We start from the raw sequence: 20094 nt of genomic DNA, 5'->3' as shown, positions 1-20094 counted from the left end.
CTCTATTGCAATGATGTGCTTCCCAATTTAAAACTCGGTGTAAATCCACTCCTTTAAATGTGCTCCAATCACCAGGTGCAGTGCATGCTCACCTCCATTTTAGACCCACAAGGGGTCAACACAGCATAACTCAGGAATACTCTCTGATGTGCAGGTTCCTAAAATGGCTCCATACTGTTCACAGACCGCTCCAAAGCAACATATAGAAAGAAAGAATTGCTTCCAATAGTGCAGTTACCTGAGTTAAGTGGCTCAATAAACCACAACACCCCCAGCTTCATAAAATACAATCACATCTATTTAAAGCAATATTACACACAGATAAAAATTCCAACAGCTCTCACGTGTTCCATAAATATGATCTCACTGCAAGGCTCCATCTCTACGCGTTACGCCACCATCACACATGGCTTCATCTGGAGGAAAAACCGAGCGGTTGTGACGGGGTGAAATTTTTAAGGAGAAGACTGATAATCTTCTCTATTTACTCCGTTTCGCGGAGTCAAAGACATATCTGTGCTGTGCTGCCTTTATAGAAGTCAACCATGGTTTGAAGGTACCTCTCTCTGTACCATTCACAAACAAAAGTCTGAACTTGTGTTTCTGTGTAGGTTTCTCAACTCCAACGCAGTAGAAGAGACTCTTATAGTAATTCCTTATGATGTGGTTGTAACTGTTTATGAAATTATAGCATGCGTTAATTGTTTCTTCAGAACCAGAGAGACAGTTCACGCAAACATTTTTTTTTCAACTTTTATTCTACAAATCAGTAAACTGATTCATATTGTCAGTGTAAGGCCTCATTCACACAGGGTGTACTATACCATGCAGGGCCATGTTTACTCACACGAGGGTTGCAAAGGCGTTTTGTGCACCCCCGTGCAGGAAGTCCAATTGCTGTCAATTAGGATGCCGTGACAAGTGGCAACATGGACCCAGTTGCTGTGTCCCAATATGACATCCATATGGGTGCGTATCCATGAACTCACACTGTCTGCATTTGGAGGGGGGCTATTAGGAGACACTATCCCTTTGTCATTAAACATTTCTATTACACATTGATAACATTAGGTAAAGGTTAACTCCACTTTTGTTGAGAAAAAAACACTTCCATCTGAGTGATCTCTGTACATTGCAAGGATTTTAACAAACTTTGTTGCAGATTCCTACCTTTTGTTGTTCCGAAGAAATCACTGTTTGTTCCTCTGTGCCCCTGGGCTCAATGGGTCTAATGGGAGTGGTTTAATAATTATCAATCAGCTGTGCAGCTTCTGGGCACTAATGAGGAAAGCTGCTAGGTCTGCATCCCTTTGGACGTGTTCCTTTTGGGAGTATCTCACTAAAAATTACACTTTTGTTCCAGGGAATGCCTGAAATCTGACTTGTATCTTAGGCAGACTTCTGGGAAAATCAGTGAGCCAATCACACAAGCTAAAAATGATGTTTCTGTGTATAGAATGCCTCCAGGTAGCCATATTGCATTGCATTTTCAGAAAATTACAGAAGCTGCAAATTGAAAAGGAAAGGTAGTTTTTAATCACATTCAATTACAATATGACTTGTATCGCAATTCTTTTTTTTATTTTGTAACAGCTTTCTGGGTCACCTCTTTGCTAACTGGACCATTAATCAGTATCATCACGCTGCTGGTTCATTGTACAGTTAGCAATTAGGTGATACATGTCATGGCCCGACTCCAACCTCCCAATATTTTTCGAGGTGTGATTTATTGGGTCTAAGAGAGTCACCCCACTGTATCCAATAAGGGAGCTTGTTGGACAGTGGAGACCTCACCAATAGTGCACCAGGGTTTATGGCTGTCCCAGTAGGTGGGCATTGCTGCAATGCATCCTGGGATTGGCTATAAATCTGGAGGGAGCATGTGACAGTGTGTCTTTTGGTGGGAGCAAAGTCCCAGGAAGAGGTGGACGGCTGTCACTCCTCCTGCTAATGTGAGGAAGGTGGTTCAGGCAGTAGAACCAGGTATGGAGCAGGGCTGCAGAGGATCCAGTGTGCTGACCAGTGGAGCTGTTGGGCAGAGTACTTTGGGAAAGACACAGTGGTGGGATTCAAAAATTTTAGTAACCAGTTCCGACTTTCCCAGCAGAATGACCAGCGTGCCCCCTTTCAATGCACAGTGACCAGCATTCCCCCTTTCAATGCAGAGAGACCAGCGTGCCCCCCTTTCAATGCAGAGAGACCAGCGTGCCCCCTTTCAATGCACAGTGACCAGTGTACATGCCCCCTTCAATGCACAGTGACCAGAGTGCCCCCTTTCAATGCAGAGAGACCAGCGTGCCCCCTTTCAATGCAGTGACCAGTGTACATGCCCCCTTTCAATGCACAGTGACCAGTGTACATGCCCCCTTCAATGCACAGTGACCAGAGTGCCCCCTTTCAATGCAGAGAGACCAGCGTGCCCCCTTTCAATGCAGTGACCAGTGTACATGCCCCCTTTAATGCACAGTGACCAGCGTGCCCCCCTTTCAATGCAGAGAGACCAGCGTGCCCCCTTTCAATGACCAGTGACCAGCATGCCCCCTTTTAATGCACAGTGACCAGCGCTGCGTGCCCCCCTTTCAATGCACAGTGACCAGCGTGCCCCCCTTTCAATGCAGAGAGACCAGCGTGCCCCCCTTTCAATGCACAGTGACCACAGCATTGCCCCCAATGATTGCAGAGTGCCAGCCATAGCATTGTCCCCAATGATTGCAGAGTGCCAGCCACAGCATTGCCCCCAATGATTGCAGAGTGTCAGCCACAGCATTGCTCCCAAATTGCAGAGTGCCAGCCACAGCATTGCCCCCAATGATTGCAGAGTGCCAGCCACAGCATTGCCCCCAATGATTGCAGAGTGCCAGCCACAGCATTGCCCCCAATGATTGCAGAGTGCCAGCCACAGCATTGCCCCCAATGATTGCAGAGTGCCAGCCACAGCATTGCCCCCAATGATTGCAGAGTGCCAGCCACAGCATTGCCCCTAATGATTGCAGAGTGCCAGCCACAGCATTGCCCCTAATGATTGCAGAGTGCCAGCCACAGCATTGCCCCTAATTATTGCAGAGTGCCAGCCACAGCATTGCCCCTAATGATTGCAGAGTGCCAGCCAGAGTATTGCCCCCAATTGCAGAGTGCCAGCCCCAGCATTGCCCCAAATTGCAGAGCGCCAGCCAGAGCATTGCCCCCAATTGCAGAGCGCCAGCCACAGCATTGCCCCCAATTGCAGAGCGCCAGCCACAGCATTGCCCCAAATTGCAGAGCGCCAGCCACAGCATTGCCCCAAATTGCAGAGTGCCAGCCACAACATTGCCCCCAATTGCAGAGCGCCAGCCACAGCATTGCCCCAAATTGCAGAGCGCCAGCCACAGCATTGCCCCAAATTGCAGAGCGCCAGCCAGAGCATTGCCCCCAATTGCAGAGCGCCAGCCACAGCATTGCCCCCAATTGCAGAGCGCCAGCCACAGCATTGCCCCAAATTGCAGAGCGCCAGCCACAGCATTGCCCCAAATTGCAGAGTGCCAGCCACAACATTGCCCCCAATTGCAGAGCGCCAGCCACAACATTGCCCCCAATTGCAGAGTGCCAGCCAGAGTATTGCCCCCAATTGCAGAGTGCCAGCCAGAGTATTGCCCCCAATTGCAGAGTGCCAGCCACAACATTGCCCCCAATTGCAGAGTGCCAGCCACAGCATTGCCCCAAATTGCAGAGCGCCAGCCAGAGTATTGCCCCCAATTGCAGAGCGCCAGCCACAGCATTGCCCCAAATTGCAGAGTGCCAGCCACAGCATTGCCCCCAATTGCAGAGTGCCAGCCACAGCATTGCCCCCAATTGCAGAGTGCCAGCCACAGCATTGCCCCCAATTGCAGAGCGCCAGCCACAACATTGCCCCCAATTGCAGAGCGCCAGCCACAGCATTGCCCCCAATTGCAGAGTGCCAGCCACAGCATTGCCCCCAATTGCAGAGTGCCAGCCACAACATTGCCCCCAATTGCAGAGCGCCAGCCACAGCATTGCCCCCAATTGCAGAGTGCCAGCCACAACATTGCCCCCAATTGCAGAGTGCCAGCCACAACATTGCCCCCAATTGCAGAGTGCCAGCCACAACATTGCCCCCAATTGCAGAGCGCCAGCCACAGCATTGCCCCAAATTGCAGAGTGCCAGCCACAGCATTGCCCCCCAATTGCAGAGTGCCAGCGATCCCCCCCCGCGAGACCCATGCGGGGGACACCTCATGGACGGTCTCGCAGTCGGCTCCCCGCGTCTCCGAGTCCTCCCGCGGCGCCTCCTCCTCGTCCAATGGCACGGTGTTTGCCTTTCGGCCAATCAGGAAGCGGGAGGACCCGCTCCCTGATTGGCCAGGAGGAGGATCATGTGACAATAGCTAATTCTCATTCGCTATTGTCACAGAATGGGCGGGGAGGAGCGCACTGCTCCGCCCCCCGGCCGCCACGTCTGTCCGAGCGCGGGACATTCAATTGTCCTGCGCTTCCTCAGACGCGCAGAGGGATTCAGCCGGTTCTGCGAACTTGCAGAAAGTTAGCAACCGGTTCTATGGAACCGGTGCGAACCGGCTGAATCCCACCACTGGAAAGACAGTATCATGAGTGCTGGGGGATCTGCTCAAGGGTCTGCCTAGGAGGGTAGACCACTCCAGAGAAGTCAGGGGATCAGGGAGCCAGCTCACACAGATTGTTACAGGAAAGGGGGTGCCAAGTAGTTAACCCTGAAGATTGGGGACAAAGGGGGTGCCAGGAAGGGCCCTGAAGTTGTTCAGAATTACAGTTTACCTCAAAGTTCATTCAGTTCTGCGTCAAAGCTTGTGAAAGACTGAAGCAGCGGCCTAGCCATGACTAGCTATATATTTAGCATTGCTCAGTGTCATACAGCGTTAATCAGCGCTATTCAAGTTGTCCCAGCCTATTGTGCATAGTTCTTTAAGTTGGATTATCCCACTCATTCCCTTCTCCTATCCAAGTTCCAAATAAAACCTAAAAAAACAATGATACTGGACTGCTTCTTGTCTGAGGCATGAGGTCCAGTGTGAAATTTGCACAGTCAGTGAATGAGCTGAAAGCTGCTATCAAAGCAACCTGGGCTTCCTAACTCCTCAGCAGTGTCACAGACTGATCTCCTCCATGCCACGCCACATTGATGCAGTAATTCATGCAAAAGGAGCCCCGACCAAGTATTGAGTGCATACTACACTGTACATGGACATACTTTTCAGTAAGCCAACATTGCTGTCATAAAACCTTTTTTTTATTGGTCTTATGTAATCTAATTTTCTAGGGTACTGAATTTTGGGTATTCACTAGCTGTAAGCCATAATCATCAAAAATAAGAGTAATGCTTGAAATATATTACTCTGTGTGTAATATATCTTTATAAAATATATACGAGTTTCACTTTTTGAATTGAATTACTGTAATAAATTAACTTTTTTTTTTATGAGATGCACCTATATATTTATATAGACATATAGTTCCAGATGATCCAGTGTGTAGTCTGGGATAGTATATACCTGGTGGTGGGAGTGTAATTGTCTGGGGCTGCATAAGTACTGCTGGCAATGGGGAGCTATAGTTCATTGAGGGAACCAACGTGTATTGTGACATACTAAAGCAGAGCATGATCCCCTCCCTTCGAAGACTGGGCCGCATGGGCAGCATTCCAACATGATAACCACCCCAAACACACCTACAAGATGACCACTGCCTTGCTAAAGAAGCTGAGGGTAAAGGTGTTGGAATGGCCAAGCATGTCTCCAGACCTAAACCCTATTGAGCATCTGTGGGGCATCCTCAAACGGAAGGTGGAGGAGCGCAAGATCTCTAACACCCACCAGCTCCGTGATGTCCTCAAGGAGGAGTAGAAGAGAACTCCAGTGGCAACCTGTGAAGCTCCGTGAACTTCATGCCCAAGAGGGTTAAGGCCGTGCTGGAAAAAAAATGGTCGCCACACAAAATATTGACACTTTGGGCCCAATTTGGACATTTTCACTTAGGGTGTACTCACTTTTGTTGCCAGCGGTTTAGACATTAATGGCTGAGTGTTGAGTTATTTTGAGGGGACAGCAAATTTACACTGTTATACAAGCTGTACACTCACTACTTTACATTGTAGCAAAGTGTAATTTCTACAGTGTTATCACATGAAAAGCTATAATAAAGTATTTACAAAAATGTGAGGGGTGTACTCGAGATACTGTAGCTGGAAGTGAAAATGACTTTAGCTGGTGGAAAAGCTGACCAAAAGACGGAGAACTTTGTCTTTATTTTATGGACCCCTGGTGAGGGAGGACATTTTCTGTTTTCCATAGCTGACAGAAAATAAAACTGTATACAGAAACGAAGTGTAAATAAACCCAAAAAGAACAAAAATGTAATATATTGCTATATCTTACTAGTCTTTAGATGAGGTATCTGCATTCATTGTTTGTTTTTTACTTTCTTTACCTGGTAAACCTGCAAAAAAGGACACTCGCTCCTCAATAAAATCTGGACCCTGGGACTTGTTGAGCCAAAATTACCTGTTTACCTGGAATCACATTAATTTACTCATCAATGTTCCAGGTTGCATTTAATGTATCTCTCTTTCGAGAGTAGGTCTTCAAAAAAGTTTAGGCTTTGCTGACCTTTCCTAAGCTAGGAGTATACATAAAGATTTCTTCCCTTTAGCTCCCAAGCTGAACAGGAAAAACCTGATAGACATCGCCATCCATGCTAAGGCCTGGTTCACACCTATGCATTTTTTGTGCATTTGCAGTTTTGCAGAAACACCCTACAGCCCATTAAAAATGGTTTCCTATGGATCACTTTTACATCTGTGCATTTTATAGGTAGGGCCAGCAGATTGTGTTTTGGGTTCCATAGACTTCAATAGATCAAAAACGTGTATTGAAAAGTGCAAAATGCACCTGGAATATGCATCAACTGCAACCTGCATAGGTGTGAACCAGGCCTAAACACACAGCATGGATGGAAGAAGCTCCTTTGTCAACTATTGCATTCTAGCCCCTGGGCATTGGAATATCTGAAGATTGGCCATGTCTGATTGGCCCTGTCCTTGTTCGGGCCAACAATTTTCCACTGTACTTTAGTTGAGCCTGGTGATCGGGGCCGCTGATAGAAATCATGGGGTCCTGTACAGCCTACCTGATGGGGGGGCCCCCTTCAGCCCCACCCTCAACCCTACCTCAGACCCCACCTTGAAACAATAATCGCATGTAAAAATGGGACAGGCAGGTTGCACCCAACTCAATCTATCACTTGGGAACAATCAGCCTGTCTATATATGGTTCAAATCTTAGCCAGTCCCTGCTAAACTGGGCAAGATTCTAACCATCCATCTGCCCAGGCTCACCCCCCCCCCCCTTCACAAAGCTGAGTACGCTGGGCCCCGTTCAACAGGGCCGGATGCAGTGGCGGCCGGTGCATAGGGGGCGCCAGGGCGCCGCCCCCCCTGAAAAAAGGAAGAAAAAAAAAAGATAAAAAAAAAAAAAAAGATTGCAAAACGAGCAATAAAGTTTGAAAAAAAAAAAAATTGCGTTCGCCGCCGCCGCCAGCCGATGTGGAGGGGGTGGGGGGGTGGGGTTACCACCCAGAAGAGGCGCCGATTGGCTGCCTTCTGGGGGGCGTGGGGGGCGTAACCTGGGCGCAAGGCAGATTCCTTGGAAACCCCCACTTCGTGGATTCCTGGCTGTGATTGGTCCAGCCTCCAGCCTGGACCAATCACAGCATCCAGGACATCCAACGCTGACCCCGCTGACGTCACTCGCAGCAGTGGACCGGACCGCGGGCGATGGAGTCGGGTGGACACCGGACGGGAGTGACGGCGGCACCGGAGAGGAGACCAGACCACCGGAGGTCATCTGCTGGAAGAAGACATCACCACCGGTGAGTCCTCGTGGTCCTCCTGTCCTGTCAGTCCTCCATGACCACCCATCCAGCTTTTCCACCGCCATCCCCCTCTGCTCTGCCTCATCCCATGAGTCATGGGATGAGGCAGAGCAGAGGGGGATGGCGGTGGAAAGGCTGGATGGATGGTCATCATGGGCCATGACCATCCATCCATCCATCCAGCCTTTCCACCGCCATCCCCCTCTGCTCTGCCTCATCCCATGACCATCCATCCATCCAGCCTTTCCACCGCCATCCCCCTCTGCTCTGCCTCATCCCATGACCATCCATCCATCCATCCATCCAGCCTTTCCACCGCCGTCCCCCTCTGCTCTGCCTCATCCCATGACCATCCATCCAGCCTTTCCACCGCCATCCCCCTCTGCTCTGCCTCATCCCATGACCATCCATCCATCCATCCAGCCTTTCCACCGCCGTCCCCCTCTGCTCTGCCTCATCCCATGACCATCCATCCATCCAGCCTTTCCACCGCCATCCCCCTCTGCTCTGCCTCATCCCATGACCATCCATCCATCCAGCCTTTCCACCGCCGTCCCCCTCTGCTCTGCCTCATCCCATGACCATCCATCCATCCATCCAGCCTTTCCACCGCCATCCCCCTCTGCTCTGCCTCATCCCATGACCATCCATCCATCCATCCAGCCTTTCCACCGCCGTCCCCCTCTGCTCTGCCTCATCCCATGACCATCCATCCATCCAGCCTTTCCACCGCCATCCCCCTCTGCTCTGCCTCATCCCATGACCATCCATCCATCCAGCCTTTCCACCGCCGTCCCCCTCTGCTCTGCCTCATCCCATGACCATCCATCCATCCAGCCTTTCCACCGCCATCCCCCTCTGCTCTGCCTCATCCCATGACCATCCATCCATCCAGCCTTTCCACCGCCGTCCCCCTCTGCTCTGCCTCATCCCATGACCATCCATCCATCCAGCCTTTCCACCGCCATCCCCCTCTGCTCTGCCTCATCCCATGACCATCCATCCATCCAGCCTTTCCACCGCCGTCCCCCTCTGCTCTGCCTCATCCCATGACCATCCATCCATCCAGCCTTTCCACCGCCATCCCCCTCTGCTCTGCCTCATCCCATGACCATTCATCCATCCAGCCTTTCCCACCGCCATCCCCCTCTGCTCTGCCTCATCCCATGATCATCCAACCATCCAGCCTTTCCACCGCCATCCCCCTCTGCTCTGCCTCATCCCATGACCATCCATCCATCCAGCCTTTCCACCGCCATCCCCCTCTGTTCTGCCTCATCCCATGACCATCCATCCATCCAGCCTTTCCACCGCCATCCCCCTCTGCTCTGCCTCATCCCATGACCATCCATCCATCCAGCCTTTCCACTGCCATCCCCCTCTGCTCTGCCTCATCCCATGACCATCCCTCCCACTGCCATCCCTCTCTGCCTCATGCCCTCATCCCTCCCACCGCCATCCCTTTGCCTGATCCCATCTCTCCCACCACCATCCCTCTGCCTGATCCCATCTCTCCCACCACCATCCCTCTGCCTGATCCCATCTCTCCCACTGCCATACCTCTGCAGGGGGCATGTACGCTGGTCACTGTATTGAAAGGGGGCATGCACGCTGGTCACTGCATTGAAAGGGGGCATGCACGCTGGTCACTGCATTGAAAGGGGGCATGCACGCTGGTCACTGCATTGAAAGGGGGCATGTACGCTGGTCACTACATTGAAAGGGGGCATGTACGCTGGTCACTACATTGAAAGGGGGCATGTACGCTGGTCACTACATTGAAAGGGGGCATGTATGCTGGTCACTACATTGAAAGGGGGCATGTACGCTGGTCACTACATTGAAAGGGGGCATGTACGCTGGTCACTACATTGAAAGGGGGCATGTACGCTGGTCACTACATTGAAAGGGGGCATGTACGCTGGTCACTACATTGAAAGGGGGCATGTACGCTGGTCACTACATTGAAAGGGGGCATGTACGCTGGTCACTACATTGAAAGGGGGCATGTATGCTGGTCACTACATTGAAAGGGGGCATGTACGCTGGTCACTACATTGAAAGGGGGCATGTACGCTGGTCACTACATTGAAAGGGGGCATGTACGCTGGTCACTACATTGAAAGGGGGCCTGTATACTGGTCACTACATTGAAAGGGGGCCTGTATACTGGTCACTACATTGAAAGGGGGCCTGTATGCTGGTCACTACATTGAAAGGGGGCATGTACGCTGGTCACTACATTGAAAGGGGGCATGTACGCTGGTCACTACATTGAAAGGGGGCATGTACTGTGTGGTCTGTGCTAGGGGGTCTGTACTGTGGGGTTTGTACAAGGGGCCTGTACTGTGGGGTTTGTGCCACTCTGTCAGTGTATCCCATAATAGGGCCCCTGCTCCCTATTATGGGATATACTAGTACTGATGGAGCCCTTAATATGTGATATATTGGGAGAATTGGTTCACGCAAGCAAAATACAGGGGACAAAATGGGTGGGGTCTATAAGGGGTGTGGCTTCTGAGAAATGGGAGGGGCCAAAATAGAAGGGCGGGGTCTTGCGCCCCCCCATCTTAAAACTTCACCAGCCGCCACTGGCCGGATGTACTAGCTTATCAGCAGCACTGCTGGTAAACCTGACATTTTGAGGTGTCTATGGCAGCCTTTAGAGAACTTTGGTTGGATGAGGGATCTTGTTTTGTTCAGAACCAGGAACCCAGACAAACTGGCATATAAAGCTTGGGAACAGGGAGTACACCTAATACAGCAAATATTTTCCGAGATGTGATTGCTGCCAGAAATGATAGTACAGCCACGGAAAGAAAAAAAAACTGTGCTTTGGGCTGTGAGATAAACACTGATATCAGTGCAGGTTTTACATTGGAGAGAAAGAACACAGAAAACATTATCTCTGCATGTGATGAAAGAGTCATACGCCAGTTAACCACCATTTGATGATAAACTGATTTGTAACATCCGAAAACTGATAATTTTGCACAAGACTGTAAGTTGGTAAACCGACTAAATAAAAGGAGAATTTGCTAATTATTACCTGTCGTTGGTTGTAATCTTTTACCTGCAAATCACATAGGTATTTATTTACTAAAACTGGAGAGTGCAAAATCTGGTGCAGATGTGCATGGTAGCCAATCAGCTTCTAACTTCAGATTGTTCAACTAAGCTTTGACAAAAAACCTGGAAGCTGATTGGTTACTATGCAGAGCTGCACCAGATTTTGCACCCTCCAGTTTTAGCAAATTAACAACATATAGTGACCTGTACAAGTGTGCTTTGCGGACATTTTTGAAACAGATTAAGAATATATATATATATATATATATTATAGTAATGGTGGCAGCCTTGCCTTTGATGATAGATAGCCTTGAAATAAAGTTATGTACACATTGGGATTGATTTACTAAAACTGGAGAGCGTAAAATCTGGTGCAGTTGAGCATGGTAGCCAATCAGCTTCTAACCTCAGCTTGTTTAATTAACCACTTGCCCTCCGGAAGTTTTACCCCTCTTCATGACCAGGCCATTTTTTGCCATTTAGCATTGTGTTACCTTAACTGACAACTGCGCAGTTGTGTGACACTGTACCCAAATAACATTTTTGGCCTTTTTTTCCCCCCCCCCACAAATAGAGCTTTCTTTTAGTGGTATTTGATCACCCCTGCAGTTTTTATTTTTTTGCTCTATTAACAAAAAAGACAGACAATTAAAAAAAAAAAAACAATAGTTTTTACTTTGTTATAAAACATATCAAATAAAAAATGTAAATAACCACATTTTTTCATCAATTTAGACCAATTTGTATTCTGCTACATATTTTTGGTAAAAAAAAATGTGTATGTCCCGATTTTTTTTTTTTTTTCTTTCAGGTTTTTGCAGCGGATTGGGGGGGTTTTCATGCAGGGGGGCTGCTTTTTTGCCGCCCCCCTACAAAGTGCTGCCCTAGGCCTAAATACAGCAGTGGGTGGATTTACTAAAGGCAAATTGGCTGTTCACTTTGCAAGAGGAGTTTCCCCAGAGTTTAGTGAATGAGGTGAAATTTCATTTTGCAAAGAAAATCCAATCGTGCAAGGAGAAAAAAAAAAAAAAAAAACATAACCTTTGCTTGCACGTGATTGGATGATGGAAGTCAGCAGAGTTTTACCTCATTCATTAAGCTCTGGGGAAAACTTCCTTCTAAAGTAAACAATCTTTTTCTATAGTTAATAAACCCCATAGGGAGAGTCCATAGTAGTCTCTGTTTCAACCAACTCCACTGTCCTGTACAACATAAGCAGGTTGTCCACAACATGCACTAACATTCTCTTTCTACCAAGAAAACAGACCTAATGCTGAGATCTACTAAAAACAAAAGTTCATCAAAGCTGCCACTACACAATGGGGTTGATTTTCTATAGGCAAATAGGTTGTTCAGGTTGCAAGGGAAATTGCACTTTGCATGGGAATTGTCAGCAGAATTTAGTGGATGTGGTGAAATTTCAAATGTAAGAAAAGTAAAAAAAAAAAAAGCATTTTTTGCTTAAACGCGATTAGATTATGGAAATCAGCAGACCTTCGCCGCATTCAGGAAGCTCTAGGGAACATTTCCATGCAAAGTGTAACTTACCTTGCAAAGTGAACAGTCTATTTGTCTTTAGTAAATAAACCCCAATGTCTCTTGGGAGAACAGCATGCTCTGGCTTCTTCCAGATTCTTTTTTAATTATGAAGGAGCTTTGTGAAAGCAGCTTCCTCTTCAATTTGGAACAATAGTAACAGTGGCCTAATAGCCCTTGATTATACCAGCTTCTTAGGACCTTGCCGCACCCTTTCCAATCCAACTGGCTTTCCCGGTAGTTTGAAGCAGACTTAAAGCGGAGTTCCACCTTCAAAATTAACTTTTCACTGTCCGCTTGCTTTAACTTACCTGAAAAACAATTGGATAGTTACATTTTTTTTTTTGATTCACTTACCTTGTTTTTTAAAGAAAATATACTTGCCTTCCTTCCTCTTCCTCCCTCTGCGGCTGCGGCCCCGCGCCGTCAATTCCTCCTTGCATTGACTCCTGGGAGATGAACGTCATCGATCCCAGGAGTCAATGCGCCTGCACCGGCCCTGCTCATCACCTCCGTGATTCCCTGCTGAACAGCTTCTGGGCATGCCCAGAAGCTGTGCAGGGATGACGCGCCTGCACCGGAAGTGACGAGCAGGGCCGGTGCAGGGCATTCTGGGACTTTGACGACACCGAAGAGGACGCTCCGGCTTCAGCTGCCCACACCTGAGATGGCAGCGCTGGACAACACATTTTCAAGGTAAGTATTTCTTCTAAAAGGTAAGTGAAACGGGACAGTTCAGAGGCTATCGATGCTTAAATGCATTAGCCCTGACTGTCCCAGGGGTATTTTTTATCTAAAACATTTTTTTCAGGGTGGAACTCCGCTTTAAAAAAACATCCTGGGAAACATAAACCCTTTTATCGTCCTCCTAGTCCCAGTGCTAATATATATTATAAAATACTAAACAGACGTTTTACAACTTTAGTAAGGGTTATACCCATGACAGTTTCCCAAAGCATGCACAACTCCGTGTACACTCAAGAGGTTGCAAAAGGGCAGGAGCATTTATTTTATTGCAGAAGAGACATAGGCCAGAGTGGGGGCACTCTCATACCGGAGGTGTGTTACTGGCCTATGGGGTCAATTCACTAAGCATGCGTTAAGGGTATCATGTTACTTATTTGCATTAATTATCACATGCAGAAAAATTTGGTCCAATTAAAAAAAAAAGGATTGTTAGTGAATTTAAGTCTGCTAGTGCATCTAACACTCCATCAACCCCCCCAACTGACAATGCTGTTGTCCAAAGATGCCCCCTGTGTTCCTTCATCCAAAGTGGAACCATTGTAATACAGGAGGTGTGTTATTGGCCAGATCACCAGGGGAAAACAGAGGCAAAAAAGCCTAAATAAGTAAACGAATGCAGCCACCACATCTAATCAGAGATGTATAGTAACGAAGTAGAACTACTTAAGTACTGTACTTAAGTACCGAAATGCGGTATCTGTACTTTCCTAGAGTAGAATTTTTTTCTCCTACTTCTACTTTTACTTCACTACATTTTTCGATGATTTCGATACTTCTACTCAAGTATTTTATTTTTGTGCTGCATAGTTACTCGTTACTTTTAAAAAAATTACCACTGCCAGAACAGTAGATGGCAGGTTGCATAAAGCTCAAAAAAATGTGTATAATGTCATTTGTAAATCAGCGCATACGGAAATAAAGGCTGTGTATAATAAAAGCTGCTATACCAAATCTTTCCAATAAAAAGAAAATATGAAACAAACAAATAAATGGTGCTACAGCGCTTAAAGTGCATCAAGAAACTACTAACAAACACAGGTTAATCATTTGAAATAATAAAAAACAAAATGATGTTCAAACGTTTGACTTCTTTCTTTAATAACTACATAACACAGTACTTGTACTTCTACTTTCAGTACTTGAGTAGAATTTTTTTTTCAAAACTACTGGTACTTTTTACTTTTAGTACTTAAGTAGCAAATTTTTTTAAAAAACTACTTGCAATACTTAAGTAAAAAAAATGTTGAATACTTTAGTACTTCTACTTAAGTAACTTTTTCTGCGAGCACTTCCACTTCTACTCAAGTCACTTTTTGATCGAGCACTTCCACTTCTACTCAAGTCACTTTTTGATCGAGCACTTGTACTTTTACTCAAGTAGAACTTTCGAGTACTTTATACAAGTCTGCATCTAATGACAGATAAGCTACACTACATTAAAGCAGTATTAAACCCAAAATAAAAAATGTAAAGTGTTACTAAACCCAGGAGCCTGCATTCACTATATCTGGTCTCCATCAGTACACAGAACATGGAAATGCAATTATTCTAGTAAATATAAACTGCTAAATATCTTTTCTCATCAGCAGTATATAGAAGTCTTGTGACTTCTATCAGTGTCTGGCCAAGCACTGGTTCAAGCTTGGAGGAGGAGTTTTCATTCTCCTCTGACTGTCCTATGAGGCTGCAGGACCCCTGACTCTCTGTTTTTATGCAGATTCGCGGATATAGAACCTCACATACACATATACTTACTCTCTACCTTGTCCCAGTCTAATCTCTGTACTTATTTTCCGTACTTTTTTTCAGCCTTCATTTATTTAACAGACCTATTTCATAATTCCATTCATCCCCATGTGTTGACCCTACGTTGAGCCCGCCTGGTCTTGTCGGAGAAATTGTTGCTTGTAAGGGATCTTGGGATGGTCATTCCCATCTCCTCTTCTCCTCTTTCTGCTGCCAATCATCCCGCTTTTGGTTTTAAGTTTTGGCTGTTCTATATGTTTCTAATGACTTCCATTATGTAAGAATATATGGCAGCCAATAGATGCTAAGTTGGTTGCTACTAGAATGGCAACTTATATACAATTAAGTTTTTACTTGCTCTAAAACAACATTCATTTATTTTTCTATAGAAGCAACTAGGTGATTACAAGACGCATGTTACCCCTGAAGAAGGAATAATTAATCATTCCGAAACGCGTTGGGTTTGCTTGCCTTGTACCACATTTCTTCCATTTATATGAGCCACCAATCATTATGGAAAGTCTATGTGTGCATCTATGCATTAGACATGTTTATGTCCTTGCTATTTGAACAACCATATTCTATTTGTTGTTGGAATCATCTATGTTTTTACCACTACCTATCTATTAAAATGTACACCTTTTTATTATTTTTCTACATCTACTCTTTGGACTTTGCATGTAGGTTGCTACAGTCCCAACTAGTGGGGAATCTGTTTTTCTTGACTCTCTGTCTGGACAGTGCTGATTGGCCCTGTGCTGATCACATGCACCCTCCCAAGAAAAATAAAGAATTTTTTAGCAATACATACCAAACTGAGCATGTGCAGAGTGACTGCAAAGGCTCCGTACTATCAGGAAATGGATTGGGGACTGTGGAAGAAGGGAGGATACGAGAAGACAGGATCAAAAAGCCTTTATATACAATGCAGAAGATAACCCCTTAGGTTCCACAGTGAGTATAACAAGCATGCTTTACTGCATATACAGACTGCTTTTACTGTTGTGGGTTTAGTAACACTCTAAGCTGCTCGCATTTACATATGATATATGTGTACACTATGTAAAAAAAAATACCTATAACTTTCCCTTAAATATTGTAAGCCACCTTTATGTTTCTTATGGCTGCTAAGCGCTTTGTATCAAAGCTGGCACACTGGGTTAATCTTCGACTGTTGTATAAACAAAGCATTATCTATGGACAAGCTTTTGTCATGTTGTCAGCTAAGATGAAATTCCCCTTTGACAGCTTTCAGTTTGTTGTACATTGTTCTTGCTGTACACAAGCTCAGGTGTGAGATCCACCTAGGAGATGCGGAATCCCCAGAGTGATATGCGGGGTTAGACAGCTTTATAAGCACAGCTTCATATTTCCATCCAGGCTGTCAGGAAAGCATATGCAGCCATCCCCGCAACATCCAACCATCTCACAATATGCAGCCATCCCCGCACTATGCAGCCATCCCCGAAATACGCAGCCATCTCCACAATACGCAACCATCTCCGCAATATCCAGTCATCTCCCAATATGCAGCCATTTCGCAATATGCAGCCATTTCCCAATATGCAGCCATCTCCGCAACATCCAACCATCTCCCAATATGCAGCCATTTCCGCAAAATGCAGCCATCTCCGCAATATCCAACCATCTCCGCAATATCCAACCATCTCCGCAATATGCAGCAATCTCCGCAATATGCAGCAATCTCCGCAATATGCAGCCATCTCCCAATATGCAGCCATCTCCGCAATATGCAGCCATCTCCGCACTATGCAGCCATCTCCGCACTATGCAGCCATCTCCGCACTATGCAGCCATCTCCGCACTATGCAGCCATCTCCCCAATATCCAACCATCTCCACAATATGCAGCCATCTCCCAAAATGCAGCCATCTCCGCAATATCCAACCATCTCCGCAATATGCAGCCATCTCCGCAATATGCAGCCATCTCCGCAATATCCAACCATCTCCGCAATATGCAGCCATCTCCGCAATATCCAACTATCTCCGCAATATCCAACCATCTCCGCAATATGCAGCCATCTCCGCAATATGCAGCCATCTCTGCAATATGCAGCCATCTCCGCACTATGCAGCCATCTCTGCAATATCCAACCATCTCCGCAATATCCAACCATCTCCGCAATATCCAACCATCTCCGCAATATCCAACCATCTCCCAATATGCAGCCATTTCCGCAATATGCAGCCATCTCCGCAATATCCAACCATCTCCGCAATATCCAACCATCTCCGCAATATGCAGCAATCTCCGCAATATGCAGCCATCTCCCAATACGCAGCCATCTCCGCAATATGCAGCCATCTCCGCAATATGCAGCCATCTCCCAATATCCAGCCATCTCCGCAATATGCAGCCATCTCCCAATATGCAGCCATCTCCGCAATATGCAGCCATCTCCGCACTATGCAGCCATCTCCGCACTATGCAGCCATCTCCGCAATATGCAGCCATCTCCCCAATATCCAACCATCTCCGCAATATGCAGCCATCTCCCAATATGCAGCCATCTCCGCAATATGCAGCCATCTCCGCAATATGCAGCCATGCAGCCATCTCCGCACTATGCAGCCATCTCCGCACTTTGCAGCCATCTCCGCACTTTGCAGCCATCTCCGCAATATGCAGCCATCTCCGCAATATCCAACCATCTCCGCAATATCCAACCATCTCCGCAATATGCAGCCATCTCCCAATATGCAGCCATTTCCGCAATATGCAGCCATTTCCGCAATATGCATCCATCTCCGCAATATCCAGCCATCTCCGCAATATGCAGCCATCTCCCAATATGCAGCCATCTCTGCAATATGCAGCCATCTCTGCAATATGCAGCCATCTCCCAATATGCAGCCATCTCTGCATTATGCAGCCATCTCCGCATTATGCAGCCATCTCCGCAATATGCAGCCATCTCCCAGTATACAGCTTTCACATAACAGTGTAGCATGTTTTCGCCCCGGGCGCATTAGTTAATTAATAACACTTACATTTGTTTTGTCAAAACAGTAAAATTGCCTTTTAAATGCATTATGTTTTTGTGCCTAAAGTAATTACGTGGCAAACTAGTTTCGTCTTCTAAACAACATGCAGCTTAGGAGCTAAAGAATGTAGTAGTGGGTTTGCAGCCCTGAGTTTCACCTTTATTAAGCAAACTAAATTAAAAATTGAAAGAAAAAAGCAGCACTGTAAACCCAGAAACAAAAATGACCAATTCTTGGATGTGGTTGCATTAGTTTTCTTTTTTCTTTATTTTCACCTGGTTGATCCAGTCAATAAGTCTGTTAATTTTAAATTTTACTTTAACAGACCAAGATGTCTGGACAAAGTAGCAGTTAGAGGAATGGGACACACCAGGGCTTTTTTTTTCTCAGATAATAGATGCAGGTATTCCCCCCATTCTGAGTCACCCCTTGTCTCAGCCCCCTACCCACCTCAGAGCACTGTCCCTTGGTTCACCTCCTACCCACCTCCCGGTATCATTTTTGGTGCTAATTAATTTGTATGGAATTTGCTAATAAAAGTAAAATAGGTCCCCTGGAGGCAGCAACAATACCTCCCCAGCAAAAATAGATCCACACCAACAACAATCGATCTCCCAGTAGCCAGCATTAAAAAATGACTCTCCAGCAGCCAGAGACAATAGACCCCCTTCCTCAACAGTAGATCTTTCCTATCAACAAACCCCCGCACAACAATTTACCTTCACTAGCAACAATAGATCTCCCAGTGTCAGGAACTGGACTTGAACCTGGGACCTCTGCTGTGTCTGGCAATGACTTGCTGAGCCATCTGGAATGCTGGACAGTTTGCTGGACAAATCCTTGAATGATCCTGCCATGAATCCTAATTGCCTTGAACCTTGAACCCTTTGCTCCTCCCATGAACTTTTTGATTTAAGCCATGTCTCTGCACTTCCTAGTTGCTAGAATATTGTGCTTTCTCTAGCCAATATCTCACTTGTCTCTCCTGCTACTGTCCGTATCTTCGCTTCCATTCGTTTTCGACATTGGCTTGTTCCTCGACTTTGCTTGATCCCTACCTGCTATATCTGCTATTGGACCCTGGCTTGCTCACCTCCTGGTGGGGTGATTCTGAGGACCGTGATCTGGAAGCAAAATCCATCTCCACCATCAGGAGCTCTGGTGAACACCAGTTAGTACTTGGATTCCACACCTCAGTTGAAACTGCGTCATCCGCCAGGGTGACTTGCTTGTGTTCCTATCCTGTGGGTTCCTGTTTGAGCTTCCTCTGCTATAGCTACTGGTCTTCAAGCCTGACTCCTGATCGTGACACCCAGTTGCCAGCATTAATACAATCCCCAGCAGCCAGCAACAATAGATCCCTCCCTCAACAGTAGATCTTTCACATCAACAATTGACCCCCCCCTAGCAACAATAGCTCCCCCCCACCAGCAACAAATGATCACCCAAACCACAATAGGCCCCCACAACAGCCAGCATCAATAGACCCTCCAACACCCCTTGGCATTATACACGCTCAGTGCTGAAGGTGCCGAAAACTACGTTCCACTGCATTCCCACTAAAAAAAAGCTTTGCTTACAATGGTCTGTTTTCATTTCTTTATGTAAAACCTTTATCCCAAAAGAAAAAAAAACTGTAGCTGCTTATAATGTGTAAGCAGTTCAGCTTTCATTTGTTAGTCAAGGCCATCGAAAACTGCTAGTCAAATATTACCCCCTCCCAAGATTGACAATGCTGCTGTCTAAAGGTTTCTGCTTTACTACTTCATTTAGAATGCAGACACCCTAATGCCTGGTACACAATATGAGATTATCGGAGGAATGATCACACTTTTTTTTTTTTTTTTTTTTGCATGCTAATCTCATATCGATAATAAAAGAGGTTACTAAAGTTACGAAAATTCCCATACCCATACCAAATAAAAATTTGGAGGTGATGTCAACTGTACTGAATAAATGAAAATCATACAATCTGGTATCCTACGAAAAAAATTTTTATGTTTGTCCCTTCGGATTATATAGGATGAATTGTCATGATTGGGTCTTGAAAGCTGTGTACTAACGATCAGATTATCATTCATTTCAAAAG

The sequence above is a fragment of the Pelophylax lessonae genome (genome assembly GCF_965119305.1).
Source record: "Pelophylax lessonae genome assembly, chromosome: 10".
NCBI lineage: Eukaryota > Metazoa > Chordata > Amphibia > Anura > Ranidae > Pelophylax > Pelophylax lessonae.
Note: the sequence above shows the minus strand (reverse complement) of the source record.